The 13,473-nt window shown below is 46.0% G+C and overlaps 1 long non-coding RNA gene across 2 annotated transcripts; it reads left to right on the forward strand.

The window, feature by feature from the left end:
* Positions 1-676: 676 nt before the first annotated feature.
* On the forward strand, positions 677-11,054 carry LOC123388305. 2 transcript variants are annotated; one of them, XR_006602857.1, is made up of 2 exons: positions 677-4,133; positions 10,489-11,054. It is a non-coding gene; the product is annotated as an uncharacterized LOC123388305 (long non-coding RNA). The 2 variants fall into 2 exon arrangements; XR_006602856.1 differs by having other exon boundaries at positions 10,766-11,054.
* Positions 11,055-13,473: the final 2,419 nt, after the last annotated feature.

The following is a 13,473-nucleotide window of genomic DNA, read 5'->3' on the forward strand; positions in this document are numbered from 1 at the left end:
GGGTAAGAGATTATATCTCTTATCCAAGATCTCACAGTACCAATGGATAGAACCAGGATTTCTCCTGTGATTTTATGCTGCCCTCCTCAGCATAATTAATAAATGTTACATGATAAGGCCAAATTAACTTTATGTAAAGACATAAAGACACACGAATTCTGAGTTATGTCTTATTGGTTAATCTTTAACTTTTGCAGTCAGTCCACTGTACAACACTGGTTCAACTCCAGGCTAAAACTGAACACCACTGAGGCTCACTGTGGACCTCAGATATTTACCTTGCCCAGAGTTACGTAACTTTGGGATAGCTTTGTATTAACGGCCATTGCAGGAAGTTTTCACTTACCCTTATAAAAGAGGAGAGTCGCCATCTTCATGGGTCCTCTTGCCTTGCTTATCGGGTCTGGCTTCTTTCTTAACAGAGATGTGGATCCCTTCTATGAAGATCATTTTTTTTTTTAATTCAAAGAAGACCTTGGGTACCATGTCCTGTTCTCATAGCCAGAGGTCTGAGTACTTAGGTCTACTGCATATTGCTTTTTCTTTTATAAACACATAAGAGAAAGGCCAGTGATACACAGTGTGTTAGTTTGGCACACTTAGATTCTGTTTGTAGAGTTGCCTTGTCTATGGAGCTAATATTTACAGAGGGCTGTTGTCCTAGGCACCATATGGCGTCCCAGGCACCATGCTAAGCCTTTTCTGTGCATTGTCTCCCTTAGGCCTCAGAGTAACCTTGTGTTGGACCTACCTGATTTACAGAGGTATAAATGCTTGCTAAGGTCAAACATCCCAGCTCAGGAAGCAGGTGTGAGCTTTGAACCCAGGCTGTCTCTGCAAACCCTTGCACACACTGCCTCCTGACTGCGTCTCTTTGTTTCTTTGTGTGTCTCTCCAGTCAGAGACACTTGACTATTTCCCCTAATTCCTGCTCTTGGAACAGATGATTTCCAAGATCCCTTCAAGTATTGAAATTCCATGACTGATTAAAGTTTGTAATTTTTGCAGTTTGATTAATTTGCACCAACGCCTAAGTTCATTTATTACATTAATTCTTTTACTGAAGACTCCAACTGCTTTTTAGTTTACTTACAGATCTCATGATGTTCAGGGAATCTTGATGCCTTTCCAAGAATAATATTTAAAACCTGAATTTTAAAATTTAAGGTTTAAAAACATATCTGAAAGGATTTTTACCATGCACAAAATTTATCAATTTTCCATGTGGACCAAAATAGTTCTTTTAAGCCCCCGTTCTCTTGGTTGTCTTTCCTTAGCCTCACAGATGCAGTGCTAATTGCTTGCAGCTTCGGGTCTGTTTCAACATGAGGTAACAATTTCGGCGTCTTGGGGTCGAGCGCTGCATTTGTTAGACATGCCAGGTCTGCGATGGTTGTTGGCACGTCAGGATGCCGAATCCACGTGGAGCTCAACTCCTCTGAATGGGGGGGGGGCTTCCTGAGAACTTCCTGTTGTGCTCCTCTGAACCCCAGAGCACCTGTGTGGTTCCACTGCCAGTGCACCTCTTGGTCAACCTGGCACCTTGGTGGGATGGCCCTTGCGGACAGGCGCAGGCATTTGAATCCTCCTAGTCAAGCTGTGGTTTTTGAAGAATGGTTCCAGAACTCGCATTTATTCACAGACCTACCAGTTGGGCTGGTCCCAGTGACCAAGTTGCTCTTAGCAGCTAAAATTCATTCTGACTGGATGGAGAAGACAAAGAAGGCCAAAAAGAAGGGAAATTCAAAAAAAAAAAAAAAGTGTGTGGGGATTCTGCAACCACATCTGTAATTAGGGAGCCATAGGATTAACTGTGGAGAATGGCTGGACCTCGTCTGGCTTTGCGCCTTGTCTGTAGTTCTGGTCATCAGGGTCAGAAAAGCCTGGTTTCCAACAAAGCTCTGCTATGAAAGGCTGTGCAGTACAGAGGATGGCATTCGAACCCTTAGCTTCGGTTTCCTCATCTGTAAATGGAGATGGTGGCATCTCCCCCACAGGCGTGTTGTGAGGACCACATGTTGATGCCAAAACGCCCAGGTCCAACCCGCGGTCAGCAGCTGGTGATGTTGTTTTTACTCCCTTCTCCCCTCCCCACCACGGGCCACACTCCTCGAAAAATAAGGTTCTTGCTAACTAGTGGTTTAGGAGCACTTGCGCGGTGTGCACCGTATGTGTGCTAGCTGAGGTTTCAATAAGCCTAATGTTGAAATCTTGCTTGAAATATACTTAGGGAAATACCAAAAGGTACTCCAGAGCAGGTTGCTTTATAGAGATAATAATACTTTCCTGAATCCTTTTAATTTAGGCTTTTTATATATCATATTTTCATGAAATGAGACAACCTCCTCCCACCACAGCTCCTTAGGGGAGCAATAGCAAGGAGCAGACAGTGTTTGCTTCCTGGAGATGCTCAGGCACCCTCCTTCCTGCGTTTCTCCAAAAGGCCAGCTCATTTAGCACAGCTGTCGGGTGCTTGCTCCCCTTCCCCTGGGATGAGGGGTCCGCCCAGGTCCCTACAGCAGGCTAAGACTTGAGTTAACAGGTTAAAGTTGAAGAGTCACGATGGGTCTGTGTCAGAGAACCAGCAGTGTGGAAGGGACTTTCCCCAGGGAGCTGCCTGGGGCCACCTTGGAGAGGCTGGTCCTTACCTTGCCCCAGAGATCCTATGCCAAGCACCTCCGTGCAGAGCATTAGAATCATACCTGGCCCACAGGAAGCAATGCATGTCAACCATGATTACTAATGTTACTATTATTATTGTAGTACTTGTTGCAAGACGCTCTGGGATTTGTCTCGGGTTGTCTTTTGAAAAGGTTCTTCCATCCTACAGAATCAAGGGGTGGATTTTAGGACCCGTAGCTGTACGGCCAATGGAAAAGCAATATGACAGCCTCAGGATTGATTCCTCCAATCGTGTCAGACCCTCTATGACCTCCTTATGCTCCCTAAATAGCCAACCAGCTGAGCTCTGGCTGGGTCCTTCCGATTTACCTGGGCCATTGCAGTCTCCTGAATCCTGCGGAAGCAATGAACACCTCATTGGTATTCATCGGATGGGCTGATGGAAATGGAATGTAGCCAGACTGCTAAGCCCGCGCCGTCCTGAATTGAGGTCTCAGAAATCTGATTCTGAGAACGTACATCTTGCATTACAATCTAGATTTCCAGAGTAAAGTTTTGGATGGAATAACCTAGACCTAGCTCTGGGTAAGTTAAGGCCTGGGTGAAATGAGGCAGAAAGAGCCCAGGATATACAAGTCTGAGTCTTGGCTGGGGAGGTGCAGAAGATTTGAGGTGCAAGACAGCTGGCTTCCCTCCAAGTGTTTACCACCCTGGTGCCCTGGGGCTGTGGGCAGGCCGTGTGCTTATTTGTCCCTCCCACCTTCCTCTCTCTTCCCCCTCCTCCGCATATTTTCCACAGGCTAAAGAAACTCAGGCACCTATGGACCCAGAGGGAAAGTAATGGGGCAAATGAGACCAGGGGATTGGACTTTGCTCTGGTTGAGGATACCATGGGTTTACAGTGGATGATCTCTCTGACTGTTAAATGTAAGAGCTGGCCTTGGACTTTGAATCCCAGTGCTCACCCTCCTCTGTCTGGGTGTGGACCTCCTTCCCTAGAAGCTTTGGTCTCCAGGAGAGAGGATGGCATGAGGCCTGGTCTTGTATCTCTAGGAAACAGGAAGATGGTGGCAACCAAGAATTGAAACCGGCCAGTGACAACAGGGCTGCTGTTTCTTCCCTGCCCCATCCCTCCCCCAACCCCCCTCATCCTATGGTGCCCAGGCTGCTGTACTATGTGGATCCCACAGACCTTGCCATGGGCCTTCTTAGAGACCTCTGATGCATGTGGCCGGGGGTCTCTTTGGTGGACACGTCTCTGAGTTCACCTCCCAGAGGAGAAAGCATATGCCAATGAGACCAACTGTGGCTCTTAACTGATGTGCCTGCTCCTCAGACAATAACTGTTGTTCATTCTGGGACTCCTTTCTCTTCTTGCATTATGACACATGGAGTCCTGAGCCCAACCTAGCCTCTGGAACAGAAGAATATGTGCTTGCAGGTGCTTTCTGAAGAAAGTATTCAGAAACACAGACAACTGTGTATCAAACTGGAGGAATTACTTTGATAAGGTGAGTGGAGGGGGTCTTGTCACTGTCACTGCTCTACTTCCTGTGGCCAGCAGCCAAGTATGCCTATGGACAGGGGGTACCAGAGGCCAGCAGATACCACCCAGGTTGTGTGTCTGTAGGTGGGGGTCGGGAGAGGCTGGAATTGCTTGTGCATACCTGCAGAGCCCCCACTTCCCTCCTATCCCGAGGCATACCAAAGGAGGGCCTTTCACCCATGGATCTCGCGATCGCCGAAGGCCTCAGACTTGGATTTTTGAAAATTTTGTCCCCAAAGATATGCTAATAGGACTGGAAGAAGGAAATTATCATCAGCTTTAAACTTCTGCCAAATTTTGGTACCATGCCCATGAATTTTAAAAATAAATCCCGCTATTACATTGTGAATAGGATGATTACATTGCCTTGGGTATGTTTTAAATTTTACATGTGTTACAAGCCTTAATTTAATAAATGTAAGTTTCTAAAATGTACCACAATTTTTGGAACCCTATTTAGTCATCTCTTCATTTTAACATACCTGGACTCAGGCCTCTCTTCACCTTGCCTCTTGGTGGACTGTAGGAAGATCTGTTCCCTTTCCACATGTCATTTCAACTTCAGAAAATCTAGAGACTAAACCCTGTTTCATTACAGTGGCTGACCTACTGAAAGAGACCTTCTAGGTTGGGTGTGCGCAGTTCAGCCTCTTTCTCATGCCATTAGAAAATGTACAGCCCTGTGTTTCCCCACCAACTCCCCCAGTAAGGCTATCTCACTTACATACTGCAGCCTGCCCCACTCTGGCTGATATTCTCAAGTCCTTTACCATTAGACAATGGTGCTCAACCCTGGCTGTACACTGGAATCAAGGGAGGGGTTTTTAGAAAACTGATGCCGGGTGATGTGGATGGAACTAGAGGGTATTATGCTAAGTGAAATAAGCCAATCAGAGAAAGACAATTATCATATGATCTCTCTGATATGAGGAATTTGAGAGGCAGGGCAAGGGTTGGGAAGAGAAGGGAAAGAATGAAACAAGATTGGATTGGGAGCGAGACACACCCTAAGAGACTCTTAATCTCACAAAACAAACTGAGGGTTGCTGGGGGGATCAGTGAGGGGCTGGGGTGGCTGGATTATAGACACTGGGGAGGGTATGTGCTACAGTGAGTGCTATTAAATGTGTAAGACTGATAGATTCACAGACCTGTACCCTTGGGGCAAATAATACATTATATGTTAATAAAAACAACAACAACAACAAAACCAAATTGATGTCTAGGTCCTGCCCCTTAAGATTCTGATTTATTTGCCATGGAATGTGATCTGGGCATTGGGAAAACCCATATCAAAAGCTCCCCGGGTGGTCTTAACATGCAGCAAAGTTTGAGAAACAGTGAGCTAAGACAGTGGTTTGAAAACATCGCATTAAACTACCCTATGATCCAACAATTGCACTACTAGGTATTTACCCAAATGATACAAAAATACTGATTTGAAGGAGTACGTTTACCCTGATGTTTATGACAGCCTTATCAATAATAGCCAAATTATGGAAAAAGCCCAAGTGTCCATCAATAGATGAATGGATAAAGAAGACGTGGTGTGTGTGTGTGTGTGTGTGTTTATGTATATATATATATATGAATATCACTCAGCCATCAAAAAGAATGAAATCTTGCCATTTCCAGTGATGTGGATGGAGCTAGAGTATATTATGCTAAGCAAAATAAATAAGAGAAAGACAAATAGCATATGATTTCACTCATGTGGAATTTTAAGAAACAAAACAGTTGGGGGGCACCTGGGTGGCTCAGTGGGTTAAGCCGCTGCCTTTGGCTCAGGTCATGATCTCAGAGTCCTGGGATCGAGTCCCACATCGGGCTCTCTGCTCAGCAGGGAGCCTGCTTCCCTCACTCTCTCTCTTTCTCTCTGCCTGCCTCTCTACCTACCTGTGATCTCTCTCTGTCAAATAAAATAAAATAAAATCTTTAAAAAAAAAAAAACAGACATCTTTAAAAAAAAAAAAAAAAACAAAAAAACAAAAAAAAACAGTTGGAACATAGTGGGGAGAAAAGAGAGAAGCAAACCAGAAAATGGGTTCTTAACTATAGAGAACAAACTGAAAGATTGTTGGAGGGGAGGTGAGTGGGATAGACTAAGTGGCTGATGGGCATTAAGAAGAGCATTTGTTGGGATGAGCACTAGGTGTTTTAGGTAAGCAATGGATCACTAAATTCTATACCTGAAACAAATATTATCCTGTATATTAACTAACTGGAATTTAAATGAAAACTTGGAAAAGGGGCAAAAAATAGAAAACATTAACATGTATCAGAATAACATTGGGGCTCATTAAAAATCAGATTGCCGGACCCTATCCCCATAGTCTCTAAATCAGAATTTCTGGATGATGCTTGATAATTGCATTTCTAACAAGTTCAAGTTCCGAGGTGATGCAAAGCTGTTGGTCCAGGGACCGCATGTTGAGAACTGCTGTCCTAAATGAAAGAAGCTGGGGAGTTGGGCTGGAGAGGGAAATATGAGTGAATGTACAAAGATCCAGCTATTTCTTACTCTCAAATTCTGCCACTGGATTCAGAGGCCACCTCTAAGCTCCTGGGTCACTGTAGCTGCAGCTAAGCAGAAAGTCTAAGGGGGTAAAATTGAGTCCAGGTAGCCAGACCTCCCAGTGACTGAGGAAGGTGTGGGTCTGACACAGAGTCTGGGGTCTGGATGGGCTCTGACGAGAAACGTGTCACATGTGTAATTTCCTATTTTCTAGCTACATTTAAAAAAAAAAAAAAAAAAAAACAGAAAGAGGGATGCCAGGGTGGCTCAGTCGTTAAGCCTTTGGCTCAGGTCATGATCCTAGGGTCCTAGGATTGAGCCCCCTAACTCAGTGAGGAGTCTGTTTCTCCCTCTCCTTCTACCCTCCACTCCTCCTACTTGCATGTGCACTCTCTCTCCCTCATTCTGTCAAATAAATAAATAAAATCTTTAGAAAAAAAAAACTAGAAAGAAACTGTGAGATTAGCTTTAACCATATGTATATTGAATCTAGTTATCCAAAATCTTACCATTTTAACATGTCATTAACATTAAAAATTATTCATGAGAGAGTCTGCAGTCTTTTTTTCCTGCTAGGTCTTGGAATCCGTTTTTATACCTAGAGCATATTTCCATTTAGACTAGCCACCTTTGTCAGGGGCTGCAGGTACGCAGCACAGGTCTGGGTTCCCCAGATGCTGGGGCCTCTGGCTTCTCAGGAGGGGCTGATGCACACTGGTACCTACTTCTCTCCACAGTGGGCAGCTCCTTCTTCCTGCCCTTCCTAGAGGCCCTGGAACCTCTTCTCAGTGTCTGAGAGCCTCTCCCACGTTCTGTACCAGCCATGCTCTGGAGAGCACAGGAGGTGGGGTGGCCCAATGATGTCTGCGCGTCTGAGGACAGGATCCAGGAGGTTCTATAGGTATAAGCAGAGCCTGGCTGTTACAAGGAGAGGATGTGGCTTTTGTCGGAGAGAAAATGGGTGTTGGAACTGATCAAGAAGAGAGTTAAGTGAAAGCTGTGTTTGAAGAGAGCAGAACTAGGATGCAGTTTTCTTTTGAGTGCAGCCGGCGGGAATGAGCGGATGTTTCGAGTGCTTCACCTGGCAAAGGAGCCCAGAACACCGCAGTTTTCACAGCACTGCCTCAGTTGTCACCACGCTCTCCCGGCCACCCGCTGCCCTCTCTCCTACTGAAGTCATTAGACACTGAAGTACTGAGCGCTGGCTGCATATGCAAGCTTACTGGTGAGGCGGTCGATTGTAATTCCTGGGATCTCAGGTGTTTTAGAAAGTCAAGCCTGAGTTCACATTCCCATTCTTTGCAATATGATCTTAGGCAAGTGATCTAATCTCTACGTCATGGTTTCTTCATTTGCAAAATGGGGATAATACCACCGATACCACAGAAATCTGGTGAGGTCAGTGCTTGGCATGCAGGCGTGCCATGAGTGGTAGTGGCTGGGACGAAGGGAGGTGAGCCAGGTGCCGAGGGTACGACTTTTAAGGAGGCACTTGTGCTTGGGGTCATGCGGGTTGCACTGTGTGCAGCTCTCCCCTCCATCCCCATTGTTGCTGATATATGATTACACTGCGGTAAGTGCCTTACACACCAGGCTGCATAAAGCCTGGTCCCGTGTCTCAGGGAGCATAGGGTCCATGGGGGAGAGAAGATGTGTATACACCAACAGATCAGAGATGAGCTCGATGTCATGCTGGCCTTGAGGGAGGAAGGAGAAATCACTTCCACCTGTGGGATTCAGCCTCTGTGTCCCAGAAGAATGGACGAGGTATCTGGAGGCAGAGACTGAGGGGAACTACAGTGGAGAGTGAGCGACTTGGTCAAAGGCATGGTGGTGAAGAACTGCTCGGGGAGCATGGAATGGTTGCAGTACGGGTGCATGGAGGCTGTTAAAAGGGAAGGATAAGAGGCTGGTTGCAGGGCTTTAAATACTAGGTTAAGGGGTTTGGGCTGAACTTGGTAAAAAGTGGAAAGCCACAGACCGCATTCCACGGAGTAACCTGAGTCATGATGAATAATACCTCTTCTTCTGGAAACCGAGGAATTTTGAGAGTCGGAATTGATCGTCATTGCCCTGTCAAAACAGAATGCAAGCTCTTGGGCTTTGAGACACATGTAACTTCTAAATCATATTATCCATTAGCAGCCCTTTCCAACCCTACTCCCCCAAAGTAACCACTGTGACCAGTGTGGTATGTATCCTTCATAGACAATATAGAGAGATGTAAAAAATTGTAACAAAAATGCAATCATATTATATTTACTGTTCTCCTATTTATGTTTTTTATTGTAGAAAGCATACATCACATAAAATTTTTACCATTTTAACCACTTTAAAGTATACACTTTAAAGTATACAGTTGAGTGGCATTAAGTACATTTACGTTGTTGTGGAATGTGCACCATCCATCTCCAGAACTTTCTGTCTTCCCAAACTGAAATGCTCTACTAGTTAAACACTGCCTCCCTAGTTTCCCCTTCCACTCCAGCTCTAGCAGCCAACACTCTACTTTCTATTTTTATGAATCTGACCACCTCATATAAATGGGCCATACAAGATTTGTCCTTTTATGACTGGCTATTTCGCTTAGCATAATGTCTTCAAGGTTCATCTATGTTATAGGATATGTCAGAATTTCTTTTCTTTTAGAGGCTGAATAACATCCCATTGAGTGTATATATATTTTGTTCATCCATTCATCCATTGATGGACAGTTGGGTTGCTTCCACTTTTGGTGTACTATTAAGTAACACATTGTGGACATTTTCCCATGTGAGTTCTTACAGAGCTGCCTAATATTCTGTTACATGGAAGTGACTAGTCTAGAATCACACAACCAGCTGATGATGTAGTAGTGATTTGAGTCCAGTTCTTTTTGATTCCAAAAGCTGAGGGCTTTTCACCACTTCAGGAGACATGAGGAATGTGTACATTTTGAGTCACTGCCTGGACAGCACAGTGCTGGGCTAATATAAAATAATATACTACAACCTGACTGGGTCCTGAGGAGATTCTGATGAATGAAGTGAAGAGAGTGGGTGGAGGTTTGGTCTAGCCCTGATTTAGAGTCCTCACTCTGTCTTCCCACAATGCGGAGATCACCAGTTCTCTGTCAACGCCGACCTGGGCCTCTCTCAGGGTAGCTCCGGAATGCGGTAGTCACCCCTGATCCACAGGGGATATGTTCCAGGCCCCCCAGTGGATGCCTGAAACCATGGACAGTACTTTCTAAGCATCAAAACTATATATATATATATATATATATATATATATATATATATATATATATATAAAAAATACTTATATAAGCATCAAAAACTATATATATTTTCTTATACATGCATAGTTGTGATAAAGCTTTATTTATAAATTATGCACGGTAAGAGAGTAATCATAAAATAGAGCAATTATAACAATATACTGTAATAAAAGTGATGTGAATATGGTATCTCTCTCAAAAGATCTTATTGTACTGAACTCATTCTTCTGGTGATGACATGAGATGGTAAACTGCCTACACGATGAGATGAGTGAGGTGAACGATGTAGGCATTGTGACATAGTGTTAGGGTACTACTGACCTTCAGCGACAGGAGAAAGTAAGTCTACAAGAAGATACTGTCAACCTTCAGAAGGAGAACTGTGTGCTTCTAGACTGCTGCTGACCACAGACTGCTGCTGACCAGGGGAACAAAAACCTCAGAAAGCAAAACCGTGGAGAAGGGGGCACTACTGTAGTCACAAATCATAGCATCTTGGCGACAGAAGGGAACTTAAAGTTCATCTGACCCAAATATGTGTTTCAGGAGAGGAAGAAACTGGCCCCTCCACACATAAGCTTCCCCTGCCTTTGCCTTGAGGGTGTGGTTGCCAGGTAAGTATGTGGTAAGAGGCTCCACGCTGTTTCCCACCCCAGTTTTATTGATTCAGCCACCCTGTGGATGCTGGAAACTCATTTTCCCAAGTGCATTATTTTTCTTGTTTATTTCTCTTGTATACATGTATTCTTCCAGCAGCCTGCCTGGCTTTATTAAAAGATATTTATGTTTTCTGATCACTTCTTCTTCCTTCTGTTCCTTCCAGGAATGGAAAATCAATCTGAGTGTCATTAAGAGGATATTCCCCGAAGAAGATTGCTGGTGACAGTGGATTTCTCACCCAACTTACTTTCTTTCACTGAGCAATTGGAATTTCCTCCACAGAGTGGTGAGACCCTGTGTTATTACACTGTCTGAATTCAGGCAGGCCTTTTATGGATACGCCAAGTCCTCATTCCATTGTCTCATTGTCAGCGGCTGATCTGATCTCTACACTGATTAATTAGTTTCAAATCCCTTCATATTGATCTAATAAAATCGGCTTGTTTAATTCATGTTGGGAATTCTGAGAATGTTTCATTTGGACTCTGATGAGGGGTCTTTCTTTTAGTGTCCCGTTGGAGCCCTCCCTAGGGAGAGAGGTTGTCTTCCTTGCAGTCTCTTGAATTTCACAGAGCAGATCCTGAAATGGTGGTGAGACTCTCCCTGCTGCCAGGTCTGGATGCTTTCACAACAGACACTTCTGCCTATGGATAGGGCAGTTTTTATGTCCTCTCACCTGTCTTCTCCACCTCCAGAAGTTGTTTAAGCTGGTTCTAGGTATCAAAACCCAGCCTGTAAGGTGGGGCCGCCCCCTACCCACACCCCCATCCCATTTCCCTCCAGTCAGGGCTAGGACAGAGCCATGGCCACTTCACTGGCCCTAGTCACAGGCTGCTTGATTTATAAATGTCTGCTTTTTTTGTCTATTGGCTGTGATCCCCTCCGGAGAGGGGGGGAGCGAAACTCTCAAAGCTGGGGATGCCTGGGTGGCTCTGTCAGTTAAGCATCTGCCTTCTGCTCACTTGGTGATCCCAGGGTCCTGGGATAGAGCCCTGCATCAGGCTCCCTGCTCAGTGGGGAGTCTGTTTCTCCCTCTCCCTCTCCCAGCTGCTTGTGCCCTCTCTCTCTCTCTCTCTGTAATAGATCAATAAAATCTTTAAAAAAATAAAAAGAAGACTTAAAAAAAAAAAACCTTCCCAAAGTTGAATGTTTTCTGTTCTGTCACAAAAAGAATGGATGGGCAGATACAAATGGCCCTAGAGGAGAGAAGGGAATTGAGCTAAGAGCCAACCCCATCCTGGATGCAGGACCGATTCGTGGCACTCCGTTGGATGCCTGTCGGGGTATGGTTACTCATCGGCTGGAATTAAAATTCTGAGAGGTACGCTCCCAAACAGCAACCACCAGGATGCAGGGAGCTCGTTTATTTAACACGATGAGGCCATATCCGACTGAACTCTCCTCGCGTATCTGCCCTAAGATAGCTTTCATAAAATTGTGTGAACATGCTCTTGGAATGGCCTTAGACTTCCCTCAAAGCCCCCTGCCACGACCTGTCCTCCAGCCCAGGCTCTCGAGCAGCCGCTGAGGCGCCCCCTACATGACAGGGATCTCCGCCATCTCTACCCGCCAGGCAGGAGCCCAAAGTGAGCCGCCCCGCCCCGCCCCCGCCCCAGCAGCCTCGGGGCCTGGCAGGGCCCTGGGAGCCGCCTTGCGGGCTGCCGCGCTCGGCCCCTTCATTTGTCTTCATTAATGTTGCTTATAGCTGAGGCCTTTGTCACACATGTGATTATGTGAGATTCGATTCTCCAGAATGTGTAAGCACAGAGCTCTGGCGCACGGCTCGGAGCCGGCAGCAGCCGGGGGAGCAGCCTTCCCGCTGCCGCGCGGTGAGCGTGTGCTTCAGCCCCGAGGGCTGCGGGCCGAGCTGGACGACCCGGGTCTCCAGTGTGAGGAACTGGTTCTCAGAGGGATGAGGGTCAATGGGCGGCCTTGGTCGCTGGCCCAGGGACTCGTCTCTGCCCGCCGTTCACCTCAGTGAGTAAGTCCTTATCGATTCCTCGCCCCCCGCAGCGCGGTCGCCGGGTCTGCTCAGTGTCACCCCCTCAGCGTCTCTTCCCTCAGTCCCTTCCTCTCTCCAATTCCAGGGTCCTGTCCTCGTCTCAGCCCACCTGAATCACCTCGTGGCTGGATCCTGCGACAGCCTCTTAGTCATACTCCCTACCTCCAGTCTTGTTCCCCTGAAATCCATCTCCACACGCTCTTGGTATCCTCGTGTTTCTGAAATGCCTATCAGTTTGGGCCACTCTGTCTTCTCTGGGAAAAGAGCAAACTGCTTCAGCAGATCTGTAAGCCCTTCAGGACCGGGTCCCCAGAACCCTTCCTGGCTCTAGCTCCATCTCTATGCTCGTTGCCTTACCCCTGCCCCCACCTTTCTCTCCATTTTTTAGACTATGGTTTGTCACAGGTTTCCAGAACAATCCTACCTTGTGTCTAATATCTTAGGGCTTTTAGAAAAAGCAGGGTTTTTTGTTTGGTTGGTTGGGTTTTTTTTAGTTTTTAACTCACTCTGCTATTGCTCAGATTAAGACAGGAGAACATGGGCAGCTGGACCAAGTGAAATGTCCCAGTCACTACTTGGCTATGTGTGTTCTTCTCCAGGGACTGAAGTTGCCTTTCGGAGCTGTCATACTCACACGGCTCTAGGTACAAGGAAAAGAATAACAAGTTACCAGAGGGTGAAGGGGGGAATTTATTAAAGGGTATGCATGAGGGAACCCAGAGAAATCTGGCTTCAGGAAGAGCAGAGACAAGACACCTCCAAGGTGCACCCAGTCTCCCTGTCTCTGTCTCTCTCTTCAATCTCTTTCGTCAGCTTGCCTCTCTTCGTTCTTCTTACCTTTTCTTGACCAGCTTTTTCTGCTTATTCAT

Source organism: Mustela putorius, unplaced genomic scaffold (genome assembly GCF_011764305.1).
Source record: "Mustela putorius furo isolate JIRA1106 unplaced genomic scaffold, ASM1176430v1.1 tig00003898_pilon_pilon_pilon, whole genome shotgun sequence".
Classification (NCBI taxonomy): Eukaryota; Metazoa; Chordata; class Mammalia; order Carnivora; family Mustelidae; genus Mustela; species Mustela putorius.